Genomic DNA, 8,201 nt, shown 5'->3' with positions numbered 1-8,201 from the left:
TTCAAGCAGTTCAGGAAACATTTTTGTCTTCGTGTTTTCAGCTGTATTAAAAGTCCACAGCATTTCGTTCCATATTAAAGGTGTAGTCGTTGTACAAATTGACATTCTAGGCGTTAGGTAGATTGTGAAAAGTTGATTTCATTCTCACGTAACTTCTTCATCGAATCCTGACCTTGAGGTTTTTCTATTTAATCCTAAAGATTTATAAACTGGACGCTCCTCTACGCAGGATTCTTCTGTGCGCAGTTCTTCCTAACCGATTCGGAAAAGGGAATGACGCAATTGATTCAACAATGTCTCCTTCTGATGACTTCGGTGTTTCTTGTTAAAACTTGACATCAAATAAACGATTTTCTTTTGTTTTGTTTTTTTAGTTTCCCCATTAAGATCTGCCGCCTATTTCTCGCTATTAACGTTCGTGAAGATAAAATCGTTCGTTTCTCGTGCTTGGTCTTTCGAGGCGTAAATCTTCGCAAGTTTCGCATTGGCTGTAAAAATGGCCGGATGAGTTAGAATTAGCAAAACGTCAGGGTTAATCAATAAAGATAAAGAGAAAAAGACACTGATGTAACAAAATAGAGGATGCTAATCTTGTCCATCGTGTTTGAACCCTTTTGTGAGGGCTTAGCCGGTGGTCTTAATACACTATAAGATGCGGGGATAGGAAAGTCGCATTACCCTCAACATCCAAAAGAACTTTATCGTCTCTGTTCTTCGAGGACAGATCAAACATATTCTACACACTGTTATATTCCATGTAATGTTTACATAACTTATATATATTGTTTTAACAAAAGCCAAGACTTCAAACAACAACAAAAAGTGTATTTCATTGTTAGTTACAATTGTTTCAAGACCATTTGGACAAATTCAAACATCATGTCGTTTGAAAATTTTCACAAGAACATCCTTTCTTCAGACTTATTGAATAAAAAACACTTTAACAATAAAACATTATGGAAAAGCATTTCCTTTATAAGGAAAAGAGAACAAGCGAGACTACTTTACCTCTATCGCATCTTTGCAGAGATAGAGATGATTATATTGTACCTAATATATATATATATATGTACACTAATGTGGGTACCCGGCGTTGCCCAGGTTAACATGAAGTTCCGTTTGGAACACACCTGCTATACTAATCATTTTCATCATGGGCAACGTTGATAACCCACAACAATCTCAAAAATAAAAGAACGGACATAGATATGTAAATGTAATCGCCCAAAAAAAGAAGTACGTGATACCCTCTCTACCAGATATGTCGGCAGGAGGGATACAAAGAGAAGAAACTATTCTCCGGATATTGAACACTTTTTGTTGCCCGTGCACTGGAAAAACACCCCCTGCAAAAAATATAAATAAATAAATAAATAAATGAAAATCAAAACAACTTTTGTTTCAATAAAAATAGCAGCGAATGCCTGTGCGACCGTGAAACGTGAATGAAGGGAAAAGTTAACTTAGTGACTGTTTAACCCACTGTCGTAAGAGAACTTATGATTTTATAAACTAAAATATTCTAAATTCCATGCAATGTTTTCATAATATATGTATATATATATATATATATATATATATATATATATATGTATGTATATATATATACATATATATATGTACTAATAGGCCGCCCAGCGTTGCCAGTTTGTAAAATACGCTTAAATAATATATTTTAATTCATGATACCATATTCATTATTACAGAGTTAATTCTCTATCGATTATTATATTGTACCTAATATATAGTAGTGAGTTCAGAAGTAAAAAAAAAATGAATTGTGTGCCATCAGCTAGAATCACAACGAAAACATATAGCTCTCCAGCCTTATTCATCGGCCTGAACACTTTCACAATTAAACAAATGACTAATCTTAGTTAAGATTTTGTAAAAGAAAAATATCATTTATTTTTAAAGTAAAACGAAAAAATTATTTCCCAATCCAAAATAAATCAGAGCCTGTTCGTTTTCGTTTCGTCAGGAACCCTTGTTTCATTTTGTGTGGATGCATTTTGAGTATTGTAACTTTTTATCAGATTTTGGTGTCACAAGTAAACAAATGGTAAATGTTAGTTACGATTTAAGAAGAAAAAATCTATTATATTTTTTTAAGTATATTTTTTCACAAATAAACAAAAGTAGTCGTGTATGTCCGCACCGGGCGTAGTCACAATAAACAAATGATTTTAAAAATATTTTTAAAGTAAGATTTTATAATATAAAAAATATCATTTATTTTTAAAGTAAAACATAAGTGTTTTAAATAGAAATAATTTCATGCATTACAGAAATAAAAATCAAGAGTAATGTATATGTACGGAAATGGCGGCATGTTTTATAGTGTCGAACTCTTCGTTTAATGGTGGAATAACCGAATAGCGGAATTTTAGAATGTATACTTCTCAGCCAATCAGCTGAACCGGAATTCTAGACGGGTGAAATCATTATTTGTCTAGAATGAAGGTGGTAAGAATATGCGAGTGTGTAGGAATTCCGCAGTCAGTTAATGAACGCTAACAGGAAAGTGGGATAAAGTATAAATGTACACGGTGTAGAATGGGGTCGTAAGAGGACTTGTGGACGTCGAGGTGAAAATATAACTACTCGCTCTATAGGTTACGACGATGATGAACATGGAGCTCCTCGGAATAAATCTAATGTTTTAATATTACGAAATAATGTGTATGAAAAACCGTTCTGTAGTTAAATAAGGTAATAGCTAATGGCATAAACACAATAAATTTTTATGTGCCATCTGTTGTTGTCAACCTACGGTAGTTTCATCCAGGGAAAAAATTGCGCCTCTTTTATTATATGCATGATGATATATCCATATATATATATATATATATATATATATATATATATATATATATATATATATATATATAATGCTCCCTTTCTTGGGTTGAGCATATTGGGAAGTTATATACAAACTGTCATTAGCGTATTAAGCGATGCTTTTTGTGTAAACAAATCGAGCTTAGGCATTTGGACGATGTCAAAACATCGTTAATTCACTACCCGCACAGCAGCAGCCGAATAGCGTAATGGTACATTATTAATAAGTATTATAATGTAAAAAATACAAGTAAACTTCGTAAATTAATATTTGTCCAATTACTTCAGAACAGTACCACTTGTGCTTCTTAGGTGGAGGCACCTTAATTTTCACACACTTAAAGTGGTACAACTAGTTGCAAAGGTCGCAACCAATTATAATTAGATCTCCTTGGGGAGATTTGCATGCTGGAGAGAGTCAAACCTCTATTCTAATCTCCAGCGGATAGAAGTAGATTAGGATCGTTAGAAGGACTCTCAGGTGAGATGGGAACCATTTCATTCTCACTCTCGATGTTAGGTGAGATGGAAAACTCCAAGAATTAAGATGTTTCAGTGGATGAACTCTTCCAGGATCATCACTACAGTACTGTACGTGGATGACTATATATATATATATATATATATATATATATATATATATATACATTATGTTATCTGTAAAGCTACTCCCACACTACACTTCATGTTTACTTTTTTAATGGGGGGGGGTCACCACTTATCAAGACCCGAAAGCCACTCGAGGAAAGGGTTAATGAATGTAAGATGGTAGTGAAGTAATTGTTAATGATGCAAATTGAGTAGAATTTTATTATTTATGAAGCGGACATAACAGTTTACATTAGATTTTTATTTATGCGGCCAGTTCTAGGAAAGAAGCTTTGTCCATGGAATCTGTCTTTACATTAAGGTATATGTAGAGAGACGGGAAAATCATATATAGTGTTTTTAGTTGGTCGAGTGTTTTCTGTGAATGTTTGACAGGGGGGGGGCTATAGATTGGGGTTCAGATGAGCACTTACCATGAAAATAGCGATAGAGCAAACAGGCTCGCGACGTCTCTTCTGTGGGAAAGAGGTTGCAGGGAAGAATAAAGAGCATCATCTACAAGGTTTCAAAGCCAGTTTTGAACTCTATCAATGCAGATAGAGGACTGCATCGGCAGTAAGATACTTACTGGGGCGTTAGAGTGATTCAACTATCTTTCCAGCGATCTTGGCAAGAGATTTGACGTATGTGTTCTATTTCAGATCAGAAGTGAAGGTCAATCCCGAAAGCTTGTCAAGACAAAGGACTTCCCAAAAACTAGAGCCATTCATTTCAATTGAGGTGTGGTGAGGGAGGGGGGCAGAGAGATTGCGCAAATATATATATATTTATATAGATACTGTGTCCGAATTCCCCCCCCCCGGATAATATCGAAAATAAATAATCGAAAAAAATCGATTATAGAAGAAACAGTCCGATTTTGGTCAAAGTAAACACTCTGATTAAGCCTTACACCACAAGTATATTTTAGAAGTTTCATCAACGCACAAGCAGAAGGGTCCTGCGTATAAAATCAACAGTCGGTGGCGTATAAAATCAACAGTATTGGATGTGTGAAACATTCGCTGATCTTCATTCACTCGTGGCAACGTCGGGTTTCCGTAATAGTATATATATATATATATATATATATATATATATATGTGTGTAGATTGTAGTTTGCTTGAAGCATTGTTGAAGAAAATAATAAGGTAAAATTAAAAGCCAAGAACAATGCGAGATTTTTTTTATATAGAGTAAAATTAAATGAAAACAAAAGAAATAAATTTCTTTTTTTTTTTTTGTTTTTTCTTTTTCACACAAATTTTAACTCTAAGCAACAGTACATTTTTTTTTCCTGTTGTTTTCAATGGTGTTATAAATCTCAATATATTTCAGACCTATTAGTCTTTTTTCAAGAGAAGACAGCGGAAGAGTGTTCAAAATTGGAAAAGCAGCTACAGAGTTTGCCACGTGATACCGCAAATATAGAACAAAAAATGACGTTAGGAGAACGTTAAAATAAATCAGTTGGTGTTTAAAATACTTGTTGCGTTTGTGAATCAAGGGAGATGACTATTCAAGCAAGGGTTGAAGGGAGGCAACTCTGTGAGATTTTATTATTTTTTTTATTATTATTTTAATTATTGTTTTTCTTATGTTTTAAACTTATATTATAAAAGCGGGGCTCAATTCCAGTCTATTGTTTAGTGGAGGAGTATTTTTTGAAATAATTAAAGATTCGAGGATGCGAAGTTGACCTACGTTTCTTGAAGAAGCAAGAATGTTGATGTGAAAATCCGGTTCTGAATTAATGCAAGTGCGAATATGTTTATAGAACGACGAAGCAGTAGTGTTTAAATGCTCTTTAATGCGGTGGTGAAGCAATCTGGTAGTGCTTCCAATGTAAGATGCACTGCATTTAGCGCATTTTAGGTCGTAGACAACGTGGTTCTTAAAGCATAAACCTGTGTGTGATATTGGGCAATTAGAGAGTGAACAAGGGGAAGGTGTATGCGATGGATGTTTTCGGTTGAGCTGTTGTCTTAAAGTAGATCCAGTGTGGATGAGTTGAATGTTGAGTCCCTCGCTGCGGATGGCTTTTCGGATTGAAGATGAGATGTTGTCACTGAGGAAGGGTAGTTTTAGAAAATAATTGTTAGAGAAGGGTCGGATGTTGCGTTTTTTCTTTTTAAGTGAGGATAGGATCGTATTAGGGTAGCCGTTTAGTGAGAGGGTCTGTAGGAAATTGTTAGTGTGTGTATGTTTGTCGGAGATGTTAGTGCATTTGTCTTGTATGCGTGAGATTTCGGCATGTGCGTAGTTTAGTTTGTCCTTGAGAGGTAGTGCAGATTTGAAATGTACGAAGAGGCGTTTGCTGGCGGGTTTTCTGTAGAATTCAGTGCATATGGCACCATTTTTTTTATTTGTATTTTAAAATCAAGTAGAGAAAGAGATTCAGAAGAGTCTGGGTGTTCTATAGTAAATTTTAAGTTTGTGTCGGCGTTATTGAATTTGTGGAAAATGTTAATAGCTTCTTCGCGGGAGTATGCTTTAAGAACCACGTTGTTTACGACCTACAATGCGCTAAATGCAGTGCATCTTACATTGGAAGCACTACCAGATTGCTTCACCACCGCATTAAAGAGCATTTAAACACTACTGCTTCGTCGTTCTATAAACATATTCGCACTTGCATTAATTCAGAACCGGATTTTCACATCAACATTCTTGCTTCTTCAAGAAACGTAGGTCAACTTCGTATTCTCGAATCTTTATTTCAAAAAATATTCCCACACTAAACAATAGACTGGAATTGAGCTCCGCTTTTATAATATAAGTTTAAAACATAAGAAAAACAATAATTAAAATAATAATAAAAAATAATAATAAAATCTCACAGAGTTGCCTCCCTTCAACCCTTGCTTGAATAGTCATCTCCCTTGATTCACAAACGCAACAAGTATTTTAAACACCAACTGATTTATTTTAACGTTCTCCTAACGTCATTTTTTGTTCTATATTTGCGGTATCACGTGACAAACTCTGTAGCTGCTTTTCCAATTTTGAACACTCTTCCGCTGTCTTCTCTTGAAAAAGGACTAATAGGTCTGAAATATATTGAGATTTATAACACCATTGAAAACAACAGGAAAAAAAATTTTACTGTTGTTTAGAGTTAAAATTTGTGTGAAAAAGAAAAAAGAAAAAACAAACAAAAAAAAAAAGAAATTTATTTCTTTTGTTTTCATTTAATTTTACTCTATATAAAAAAAAATCTCGCATTGTTCTTGGCTTTTAATTTTACCTTATTATATATATATATATATATATATATATATATATATATATATATAAAGGGTGACTCTCAAAAAACTGGCCCCCACTCTAATTAGGCACTGTTTCTTAGTGTTTTGCCCGAATGAAATGAAACTTTGGTCATAACTAGTTTATTATATTCAAAACATCACATCAAAACACTAGGGTCTTTGGCCTTTTTTCTCCGTTGACTGTAAAATGCTCAGAAAAACAATTGAATGCCCTCTGTTTTTTTGGGGGGGTTACCCTGTATATATATAAATTTAAAAAGGTTAATCTTCAAATATAGAATTTTTTTATTGTTTTAAAACAAAGAATACAATTGAATAAATCTATCTCTTTTATTCAATGTATCTAAAATGTTTTTTAAAAAACTTTAATTGTACTATGTTTATTACTTTTAGCAATTAAGGTGCAAACCAATAAAAACATTTGCTGAGGAGATGATTAAGCATTGAAAACTCATAAGTTAAGGAAATAGATTTATTCAATTGTATTCTTTGTTTTTAAACAATAAAAAAATTCTAAATTTGAAGATAAATCTTTTCAAATCATAAAATTTAAATACCTAAATTTGGATTCATTTGCTCTATCTTATATATTGAGCAATTTTATTTAGCTGGGATTGTCTTATATAAAAATTGCATCTAATAATATTTTGTAAGACCAAAAATCACTGGATTAGCATGCCAGTAGATATATTTCATTTCATTATTTTGAAGTATATATATATATATATATATATATATATATATATATATATATATAATAAGAATTACAGTTAAGTTTACCAAAATGATCCAAGATGGCAAAACTAAAGTAAACTATAAATATTAAATAATTAATATTTATAAAGTAATCTTTTCTTTTTTCTTCACCCATTTTCCTAAATTCAATCTTGCCTCGACAGCCGAGCTGTATATTTGATCCATTTCTTTTTACGCACATTTTATCTTTCTTTTAATGATATATTGGAATTCTTTCTCATTCCTTTGTACCTATTTATGAATTATTCCACGGATTTCTGCCTTTTGGATTACTTTGGATCATCTTCCAATTACGCGGTTCCCTTTGATTTTACTTGTGTGAATGGAAATTTAACTAACTTTCTTGGATCCTGCATCTTTGGATTTTATCGTCATTGGAAATTTTACCCTTCACCAGACTATCCATTCACGTGAAATCACTTTTTATTCACCCTATTCCATCTGCTACACTTTTTGTTATCCAGTAAGATCTATTACTTACTTGTAGTTTCATTTAATACTTTCGCAAGCAAAATCCAATCCCGCATTTTGCTAAATCCTACCCTCTTATAAGGACTATCCATTTATTTAGTGTTTCCTTTTTAAAATTAAATATGTTTTTTAACTCTTTTTCAAAGTGTTTTTAACATGTTTTATTAACTACTTGTTCTTATATATATATATATATATATATATATATATATATATATATATATATATATATATATATATGAAGAGAGAGAGAGAGAGATTACCGAGTGAAAGAGA

Source organism: Euprymna scolopes, chromosome 6 (assembly GCF_053919585.1).
Source record: "Euprymna scolopes isolate OS-2025 chromosome 6, ASM5391958v1, whole genome shotgun sequence".
In the NCBI taxonomy this organism is placed as follows: Eukaryota; Metazoa; Mollusca; class Cephalopoda; order Sepiida; family Sepiolidae; genus Euprymna; species Euprymna scolopes.
The sequence above is the reverse complement of the archived record's forward strand: the minus strand, read 5'-3'. Positions refer to the sequence as shown.